General features: G+C 36.4%; 1 pseudogene; it reads right to left on the reverse strand.

The window, feature by feature from the left end:
* Positions 1–9408: 9408 nt before the first annotated feature.
* LOC120150424 lies at positions 9409–11689 on the reverse strand (annotated as a pseudogene).
* Between the last annotated feature and the right edge of the window lie 19 nt (positions 11690–11708).

Genomic DNA, 11708 nt, shown 5'->3' on the forward strand with positions numbered 1-11708 from the left:
TCAGATACCGGAAGAAGAGTTGGTAAAAATAACAGTTGATTGTTACACAAAAATTATTCGTATCAAGAAAGATGATTGTTTTGATACAAAGGGAGACTTGAAGATAGCTTTGTATACAAAATGTGTGGAAGATGGCTATCAACTAAAAGTTAACAAATCAAGCAAAGATCGTTTCGAAACAAGGTGTATGATTGACAAAAACTGTACGTGGCGTATGATTGCAAAGAGGATAAAAGATTGCGAAATATTTCAAGTTAGGACTTTTATTGATAAACATAGATGTTCAAGAACCCAAGTTTTTCCTCACCATAGACAGACAAACAAAAAGGTGTTGGGTGGTTTTCTGGCTAAGTTAATGTTTTTGAATGGCATGGTATATCGGGGACATGAAATTATGACTGACATGAATGCTCGGTTCAAGATTAGTATATCATATTCTCAAGCTTGGAGAGCCAAATGTTATGCCTTGAAATTGTTGAGGGGGTCGCCAGAAGCATCGTTTGCCCAACTGTCGGCTTATTGTCACAATTTAAAGCTGAAAAATCCTGGGTCGGTAACTCATATCAAAACAGATAGAGATGGACGCTTTGAGTTGCTGTTTATCGCCATTGGTGCTGCGGTTAGTAAATCAATATAATTTTGTTGACTCATTTTTGTTAGTTACATGTATTTCATATTTAAATGATTACATTTCTTGTGTATATGATTTTGCAGATTCGTTCGTTTATTACTTGCATGAGCCCAGTTATTATAGTTGACGGAGCACATTTAAAAGGTCGATACCTTGGAGTAAACTTATTAGCAGTAGCCATAGATGCTAACAATGGGATATTGCCAATAGCTTACGGGGTTGACAAATCTGAAACCTCTGATTCATGAACATGGTTTATGGGGCATCTTCGGGATTGCATAGGTCCTATTAGCAATCTGACAATCATATCCAATAGGGCAAACTCAATTGACAATGCTATTAGAAGGTGTTTCCCAGATGCTTTTCATGGACTTTGTGGTGTTTATTTGTATAGAAATCTAAAATCAAGGTCTGTTGGTATAAAAAATTACAAATGGACATACTGGAAGGCTGTAAAAGCTTATCGGGAAGTGGATTTTAATAAGCATATAAATTGTTTAAGACGTGTTTTGCCTCAGTGTGCTCAAACACTAGAAGATTTCGGGTTTGAAAGATGGTCAAGAGTATATCAACTTGGAGCAAGATATGGTTTCATGACGTCTAATAGTGCAGAATCAATCAACGCTCTAAGTCGTCATTCCCGAAAATTCCCCATTACTATGTTAATGGAGTTTTTTCGAGCCTCTATTCAACAGTGGTACTACAAGAAAAGAAACCATGTAGGTATTATTTCTTTAAATTCGTAACTTATCATATATTTTACTAAGTATTATTTATTTAAATTTACAGGAACATTGGAATATCGTGTTACACCATGGACTGAAAAAAAGATAACGAAACGTGTTGTGAAGTCAACGTCATGGAGACTTAAACCATGTTCAAACATTTTTTTTTGAAGTACTTGATAATAACTTAAATGGGCTTGTCGATCTAAATGCAAAGACGTGTAGTTGTATGAAATGGCAAATATCTGGTTATCCGTGTGGCCATGTTATAAAAGTTGCTCTTCATCTAAACCAAGATGATTCAAACACATACGCTATGGATTGCTACACTACAGAAGTATATCGACAGACTTATGCCGAGATTATCTACCCTATTCCACATCCTTCTGAGTGGGGCATACCAGATGACTTACAAACAGTTTTGCCACCAGCCATGGACAGAAGGCTACCTGGCCGACCAAAAAGTCACGATCGTATACCGTCTAAGGGTGAAGAGAAGAAGAGATCTACATGTAGTCATTCAAGGAAAGTGGTCATACAAGGTTGACATGTGGATCACCAGTGCCATCACAATCATCTTTTCCTCTACCAAAATATGAATCCTCATCAAAATCCTTTATATGGTGTCAAGAAAAAGGCAATCAAAATCGCAATCAAAATCGCAATCACAACCGGCTTCATCTTTTGGGACTATTAACTTAGGTGATTTTTAAATGCAAACGTTGTATTATGTGTATTTTATGTGTAAACTTTTAACATTTTCAGTTATGCATGTATTAGTAACTTGAGTTTGAACATTGCTATGATCTGTTCAGTTGTTATCACTTATTACACATTCATTTGAATATCGCAACGCGAATTTGACTATTATGTGTATTTTATGTGTAAACTTTTAACATTTTCAGTTAGGCATGTATTAGTAAGTTGAGTTTGAACATTGCTATGATATGTTTAGTTGTTATCACTTATTACACATTCATTTGAATATCGCAATGTGAATTTGACTATCGCAACTCAAAAATCGCAACGCAAATTTGACTATCGCAACGCGAATATGACTATCGCAATGCAAAAATCGCAACGCGAATTTGACTATCGCAATGTGAATTTGATTATCGCAACAGGAATTTGACTATCGCAACGAGAAAAACGCAAAGCGTATTAGACTATCGCAATGCGAATTGACTTTCGCGTTGCGATTTTGGCTTTCGCATTGCGATTTTGACTTTCGCATTGTGATTTTGACTTTCGCATTGCGATTTTGAGTTTAGCGTTGCGGAAGTGTATCTTCAACATGCCTTTTGCCTTCAATATGGTGCATATTGAAATCAACAAATCAACTTTTACATTTCAATCAATTAAATAAGCACAAATAAGAATTATTTACACATCAATTAAACAAATCAACTTTTACAAAACAATTAAACAAGCAAAAAATGCTAATAATTCTTATTTTCCTCATCAATTAAACAAATCAGACTTTTAAGAATCAATTAAACAATCAAAAAAAGTGTACCCCAGACAGTTGTTTATGCACTTATACATTAATTTCACGCAGCTCACTTCAGGATTAACCTGCAGAAACCAAACATTTGCTCAAACAACACTTTCTACACATCTAAAACCAACAAACAACAAATCATTATTGAATTCTAGGTACTTAACAACACTTGCATTTGACTTACAAATTGTTTATGAACACTTTCATAACGCGGATGCAGGTAGGCAGCGTCTCGCATATATCGCTCTAGCCATAAAATGACGAAACCACAAGCCTACTGCACCTCTATCTCTATCGGTAGGAGGTAGAAACTATGTACTTCCTGTCGTCAAACGCTCCAAGCACATGCATACGAGAGGGACCACAATCCCCTCTGGGCTTCCTGCATTTGTTGTGGCGCGGTCTCGTCTCTGATAACTATAACATTGAACTTCTTTGGCTTCTTGTTTCCAGAATAAGTCCAATAATTAATCGCATCCAAGAATTTAGCCAAATGAGAGCTCCATCGCTTAATAATATCTCTCAAATCAGACAATGATATGTAATTTATCATGCTATCATATACTATTATCTTCAGGGATGGGAGCTGAAGCTCGACGAGAAGCCAATGAGTACGTTCCAAAACAGGGATAAACACCTGTAATCATAAGTAATAATTCAAATTACGCACTTATTTATGAACACCTTTAAAATATTTAAAAAATAAATACTAATCTTATCGACCTCCCACCATGTAGGATAAAGTTTAGCTTGTCCATTAGCCAACACATATGATTTTTGTCGTTGATTCTTCAAGTGAACTACGTGAAAAGACGTCGACATAATTGTATATCGCGTATTTTTTTATTTTTCTTCAATTTCCTTACTATTAGAAGACGTGACACCCATGCATCAATATGCTGATTTACAAAAAAAGACATATATTAGTGAATTACATAAATTTAAAAAAAATTAATCAAAATGAAATATAAAAAGAAATATAAGACTTACCCCCTATCGAAATAGCCTTTGTCTCCAACCCCTAATAACACACCCCACCAAGACCGATCAATCAACAAATGCATATATCATCGTTGAGTTTGTATATGTCAGCGTAACACCCTTGGCTCCGCTCATATAGATAAAAATCAACTGCGGTCTTAGCCCAAAGGGTATTATCCAGAATTATTTCCGGTAGTTGTCTCCTCTCCACTTCATCTGCCGGAATGGTACTGGTCGGTAACTCATATGAAAGCCAACAGTCATCCATCATGTCTGGCACGTGAGGGGGTTTCTCAATAATTTGACATATTACGCCGTATGAATCGGGCTCTTGAATAGTGGGAGGGACCTCTTCAACGATGACAGGGGCCTCTTGAACAGTGGGAGGGGACTCTTGAGGAATGATAGGGGCCTCTTGAACGATGTCAGGTGAGTCGGGCTTCTTTTTACGGAGTCTTTGCACTATTGGGGTGAACGAAGATGTAATGGCACGTGCATACCGTCTGATGCGCGAACCCCGTCGTGTAAGAAAAACCCGACGTAAAGCATCCACCTTATCGGGCCGCTAAAAATAAATTAATACATAAATCAGTAAATAAACAGACATGATATTAAACAGTGAAAACAAAGACAAATATGTTTCAAACTTTCACGGTATTCACCCAAGTCATTATTCTATTATAGTTCACAAAATGCATCAGATAACATTCCGGAAGTAAGCACTTATAAACATTTAAAAGGTCAGCATATAGGTTTAGTGCATGTTCAAGGACAATATAAAGAGTAGTAGTTTATTCTTGAAACTTAAATTTGCAACACTGTGAAGTTAGTATTTGTCTTTGTCTTTTGGTTGAAGTAATGCAATCCATTTAAGTTTCAATTTGCAGAAGAAGAATAGTTTCTGAAACTTAAAACCGCAACATGAAACTTAAATCGCAACGCGAAAATAACTATCGCAATGCAGAAATGACTATCGCAACGCGAATTTGACTATCGCAACGGGATAATCGCAATGCGAAATAAAAATCGCAACGCGAAACTAAATTCGCGTTGCGATATTCATTTTCGCATTGCGATTTTCACGTTGTGATTTTTATTTCGCATTGCGATTATCCCATTGCGATAGTCAAATTCGCGTTGTGATAGTCATTTTCGCGTTGCGATTTTTAAGTTTCGTGTTGCGACTATTCTTCTGCAAATTGAAACTTGAATGGATTGCATTACTTCAACCAAAAGACAAAACAAAGACAAATACTAACTTCACAGGGTTATTTTAGAACTGTTTAGCAGTATTGGCAGCAATCGAATGAATTTACTAAGCAATCTAAGTGAAATAACTAATCTAAGTGAAATTACGAGTAAATCAAGTTAAATATGAAAAATCTTAAACTTACCTCGTTGCGTAGAGTATGAACCTCATTATGCAACGATGCTACCATCTCACGTAAAGCCGCTACCTCACCACGTAAAGTAGATACCTCGTCACGCCATGCACCATTGTCATCGCGTAAAGTACCGACCTCCTCACGCAAGGCATTGACCTCATCACGTAACTCCCCTAACTCATCCTGTGGAGGTGGAGGTGGAGAACAAGGAGATAAATATCGTGGCATCTTTATCGGTCGCCTATCATGAGGTGATGGTGGAGAAGAGGCTCGATGATGTGACGGAATAGGTGATGGCTCTCGTTGTAGAGGTATATAGTGTGGTCGATCAGGTGATGGCTCTGGGTAAGGTGATGGCTCTCGAAGTAGAGGATGTTCATCATCCGTGCCATCAGAAAAGTGCTTACTAGCTTGCCACCAATCAGTGGCAAGCTCAGCCTCCGTGGGTGTCAGCCTCTGTAATGGAGTGTTGGCCTCCTAACAATATAAAAGCTAAAACAAAGTTAAACGTGTACTAGTAATAACTTGTTTATATATGGTAGTATTTGTGTTAACTTACATCATTTATTGTCGTATACCGTAGTAACTCTTCCCAAATCAACAACCGCAGTTTCCTCTTCCAGGAAATAGCTATAGGAATATCATTTGAAGTTTTTAATGCATATGTCTGCATGTCGGGAAAAGCCTCAAATATCTAAATCTACAAAAACAATATAATACACAAACATTAGTAATTGTTAAATAATTAATTATAATTTTGGAAACATTATATAGAAATTCTTACCTTAAAGGCCCAAATAAAGCCTGACAAAGTGTATTTAGAACCATCGCCACGCAAACTTTTGCGGTCATCAAAGGCAGACGATAACTTATTCCAGGTAGCTTTCCATAGATACGAACCCCATGGAAACATGTTCCATGCATTTAGGTTCTCTACCAATAATATTTGGTCCTTAGGAATAGGTTGTCTGGCCTCTCTGCCTAAAAGCCGACATGCAAAAGTACTAAAAGGCATACTCGAACAACATCGACATCATCCATCCGAGTAAAACCGTCTTTCTTATTCAATAATCTCGTTAAGTCGTCGATGTGTAAATTCGGCTTCTCCATTGACAGCTCAGGAAAAACCCGAGATAACCATGATGGGCGGGTAATATGACTAGTGTATCGACCTACATCATCGTGTCCGAAGCGTAGATCAGTGATTAAGAAAAACTCCTCCCGCCCAAAACACATATACGCCGGTAGAAAATGAAACCATATCTCTTCATTACCACGTTTTATACTCTCGGGTAGATCGCTAGTCATGGTCTGAAGCCACAAATGGGTCAACATAGCATCTCCACCCGGATGTTGTACTTTCAGCCATGGCCCGAAGCAAGTATCCTCAAACAATTTTCTTTGTACAGGTGAAAGCTTCGACACAATTGTAGTGGCTAGGCTTATTTTATTCCTTAAGGTCAATTGAGCCGAAAAAAAGTTCTACAAAAACAATAAACATACCAAGTTAGATTAAAAACTACACTGTGAAGATATACCAAAAACAATAATAAACATAAAGAATAGTAGTAGTTTATTCTTCAAACTTAAATTTGGAACACTGTGAATTTCGTATTTGTCTTTGTTTTTTGGTTGAAGTAATGAAATTTATTCAAGTTTCAATTTGCAGAAGAATAATAGTTTTTGAAACTTAAAATCGCAACACGAAAATGACTATCGCAACGCGAAATGAAAATCTCAACACAAAAATGACTATCACAACGCGAATTAAACTATCGTTGCGATCCTCAGTTTCAAATAGTCATTGTCTAAAATTGAAACTTGAATGAATTGCATTACTTCAACCAAAAGACAAAACAAAGACAAATACTAACTTTACAGGGTTAAAGACTAAACAGTTTAGCAATATTGGCATCAATCGAATGAATTTAATAAGCAATCTAAGTGAAATGGTTAATCTATTATTGAAATTACCAGTAAACTTATCATCAATTTCATTATGAAAAACCTAATAATAATGCAAAAATTTCAAAATAAAAATAATTAAAAAAACTAACACTCGGTGGTTGATTTGGTTGATTTTCCATTTCTGATCGTGAATGATCGTGAGGGTGGCTCTGAGAGATGGAGATAGATGGATTTCGCCGGAGTTGGGGACGGATTTCGTCGGAGATGGGGACGGATGTCACCGTAGAGAGTGAGAATGGAAATGAGACTGAGTTGTGATTTAGGGTTTTAGGTTAAGAGTTGCGATTACGGGATGTATTAATATTTGTGTTTGGAATTTGAAAATAAAATACGCGTTGCGATACTAATGGCGCTTTGAAAATCGCATTGCGATTTTGTATTATCGCGTTGCGATAGTCAGAATCGCGTTGCGATTATGTATAATCGCGTTGCGATAGTCAGAATCGCGTTGCGATTATGTATAATCGCGTTGCGATAGTCAGAATCGCGTTGCGATTATGTATAATCGCGTTGCGATAGTCAGAATCGCGTTGCGATTATGTATAATCGCGTTGCGATAGTCAGAATCGCGTTGCGATTTACATATTCGCATTGCGATAGTCAAAATCGCGTTGCGAATCTGGAAACTGATTTGCGATATTGGAGATCGCGTTGTGATTTAGAGATCGCATTGTGATTTTATTGGTTATTTTGGCAAATCGAAAAAAAGTTGGTCAAAATCGTATATTATAAGGAATTTTCGGTCACTGAGGTTATTTTCTCTATTTTAAATTGTAACTGAAAATATTATAAAAAATTTCAAATTTTAGATTACGTCTAACTTAAAATATTATAATTTTTTTTATTTTAAATTACACTTATTTTAATATATTTTTTCGCATCAGAACCTGTCATACAATAGAACTCCCCGGCTATATTAAATATTAAACTTGTGAGACAAACAAGAATATTCAAGAAACTAAAAGAGAGAGAGAAACTGTTATCATTATTCCGTGTGAACTGAAGTCTTTGGTGGTTCATGTCTTCTGGATTGTCTCAAAGTTATCATCGCTCCTTCTCCATGTTTTCAATATCATGGAACTCGACAATTCTAGGACCCTTCTTCCAAACTTGAAGCAAACTCCTTGTAATTTTCTTGAATATGTTTTAACCTTGTAATTTTGGATAGCTATGCAGTCTAATTTAAAGTTAATTTAAGACAAATTCAACTTTAAATATCATCATATTCAACCTAAAATGTTATATAGAATATTACATTTTCAGTTACAATATGTTCAACCTATTAATAAGTGTATTTTAAAATTTTCTTGCAATTCCTCAAACTCAATTAATTTTGTTTACTTTTGTGACCAACTATTATAGCTACTTTAGAAATATGGTTTGTCTGATTGATTAGTTGCATAAAGTATTACATTCAATTACAAGACAGTGACCCCATATCGGCCGATGAATTGAAATTACATATACATAAAAATGATTTAATGGTGTGCAGTAATTTTGGTGTCAAATCATGTTAATTTAAAAATGTTTATACGTATCATATAAAATGTAATCACATGTGGCACCATTAACTTATTCAACGCCTTTTTAATGGAGAGTAAACACTAAATGCTCCATCAGCAAGGGTCAGTTGTCGTTGCTTACAGCAGGAATTGTGACATAAATTAGCCTTTAGTGGAGTATTTTGACTGAAAGAAGCATAATTTAATATTAGTAAAGTTTATAAAATAGGTGTGTTGTTAGTAGATTTAAAATATATATGAAGAGATAAAAAAATATTATTTGACCCCTGATGGCGTAAGTTTGAGTGTAGAATGAGTAGTGATAACGATATAGGAGTTTGTATTTGGGAATGCCACGAGACCCAAGGGTGAAAAAACCATCAATTTCATGCTTAAATATCATAGCCATCTTTTGTACTTCAAAACTTAATTGTTTACGAGAACGTCAAGAGGGTTTAGGGTTGAAATATGTTCCTTTAGGATCTTCAAAGTTGGATTTTGATATTTCACAAAGCAGCTGAATGAAAAATAACAAAAAGAGGCCGTTCATCCATGGCGAAGCTCTAAGCTTCCTCTCTTGAGACTCGGGCAAAGAAGACAGCGATCGCATGAAAGCAGTGACAAACGTGGCTTGCTCTTTTGAACTACTTCTCCAACAGCAAAAGACAATCAATTATTTTTCATATGAAGATAGTCAAGTATTCCATGCAAATAATTTTTAAGTCTCATCCCTTCATTCTACGTATAAGAAGTCCAGTAATCGATTTAGTTCCTACAAAACGAAACAAAACCGCAGAGAAAAGAATCTCATGCTTCTATTAACAGTTATGTCGTGTACGCATCGTAGATGCCTCACATCTACCTCCAACTTCTACCTCTTCGTGAGACGAGATATATACGACCATATACCCATTTTCTCCCAAGTCTAGAGACAGATTGCTGCAAAACCACAAACTGGTCAACAAGAAAACCTCTATGAATATGCCCACCAAAATAACTAAATAGTTTCGTCCATTCAGATTCATTATACAGAGTAACATATGATATGTAATCATACAAAATATTATGAAAACAAAAACTAAACCGACTGCTGATTCAAGTGATTTAAACACTAAAAAAAACTAGGAAACAATAGAAATAAATCCTGTAAAACATAAAATGTTAAGATATATAGTTGAGCAGTTCTATTAAGGCATTTCTCAGGAAACCATAAAGATATCTGAAGATACACAATCACAGGCAACGCTAAAACTCACCCGTATTCTATTGCTAAAGCTTGACTACCTTTTTAGGCCTTATTTAAAGAACATGACTAGAAAATACTATCCGGTTATCAAATATAAGCAGGCTACATTACCTCAGTCTTAGCACGAAACTCTAGAGTGCAATCACAGATATGACACTCTGCTCTGTGTGGGGGACCATTGAATTTTTCTGATTTCACAAATGCAAATACCTATAGGAAAATGATAAATCAGTTAAGACTCATGAGAAGCATAACAGTGGTTAGGTTTGTAGGAGAAGATACTAATGTCTAGGTCAAGAGAAAAGAAGGAAATGGTGCTTTCTGATTTATGAAACAGAAAATAAATGGAGGATAAACAATTGTTAGGATTCACCTCCTCCCCACAATTAGGGCATGCACCCTTCAGAGCCACCAAATCATTTCTCCACAGTCTTTGAAGCACCCGAACTGGAGAAAGTGTGAATTAGAATGATCCCAAAGTAGCAGTGGATAGCCAGTCACGAACCCGATGCCCATAAAAAGAATGCCATTAACAGTGGCAAGAAACTCCAAGTTGGCTGCTTGGCTGTCATAGGGCATATCTGAACTGAATGGATCTTGATATGCTAGACTAATTGTGTAAATGATAGGCACAAGGCACAATGTACAGCCAAATACAAAAATCAGGATCCATATGCTCGCTAATGCCAAATTTTGCGACAAATCTTCCTGCCCTACATCCAAGAAAAGCTCAATATTCAACCAGAACAAACACAAATAAAAGGAAAACATACCATTGATCCTAACCACCATTTTCCAAACAACATAACAATACAATGGATCAAAAATCCACCTTAGGCAACTCATTTAGCATATACAGAAGTATCATACAAGACCTTTTACCAAATCAGCTATAACTATAAGATGAACAAATCAGGGTGCAACATAATATAAACGGGTTTTGTTTCATTTTATACTTGTATTAGGCTGAAATGGGACATAGATAAAGCATTTAACACGCATAAAAACCAGACAACAATGATAAATAAAACAAATACATGATTCTAAAAAGAATTACCTCTGCATCTGCATAAGTAGAATGTCGCCTTATACTGCACCGAGGGTACTTCACAACGAATTTAGAACCATACCAACGTAGCTTTAACTGTATATAGACAGTAGAAAGTACAAACATTTACTATATATCAGTCAAAATAAAATCAAGGAAAATGGTTCACTGGTAGAAGACTCCAGTCAAGATTTATACAAAGTTGGTTACCTCCACTCTATCAAACATGTCATCAACTATCAAAGGCTGACCACTGTAATATGCATCTCGCGCCTAATCATTTCCAAGAACAATTTTTAATTAGTTCAGTTAAAATTTGCTTAATTGTCGAATTTAGAAAAGTGAATTAAGGTTTCTTACTTGGCGATAGAGAGCTTCTAAGGTTTTTTGACTGGCGGTTTCGATGGGGCCAACGAATATGCAAGAAGGGCCTTCATCCTTGGCAGTGGTGAAACCCTGGCCCTTGCTGGCGGAGATACCGGAAACGCGAACCGAAAACGGCGGTTGTTTGGCCCGGGATAAGGGTAGGTTTACGACGCCGATCACGTGAGGTCTAATGGAGTGGCACATGCCGGCCATGAACCAGCGGTTGGGTATATTGTAACTGCCGTGGGAAAGCGAACATTTGGCGTGTGGAAATAGGAAGGTGGAAATGGTTTTGAGGCCACGAAAAAGGGGGGGGGGATGAATGATTGGTTTCGGCGTGTAGGGAGGTCGAAGG

This window comes from Hibiscus syriacus, unplaced genomic scaffold, assembly GCF_006381635.1.
Source record: "Hibiscus syriacus cultivar Baekdansim isolate YM2019G1 unplaced genomic scaffold, ASM638163v2 tig00111022_pilon, whole genome shotgun sequence".
Taxonomy (NCBI): Eukaryota; Viridiplantae; Streptophyta; class Magnoliopsida; order Malvales; family Malvaceae; genus Hibiscus; species Hibiscus syriacus.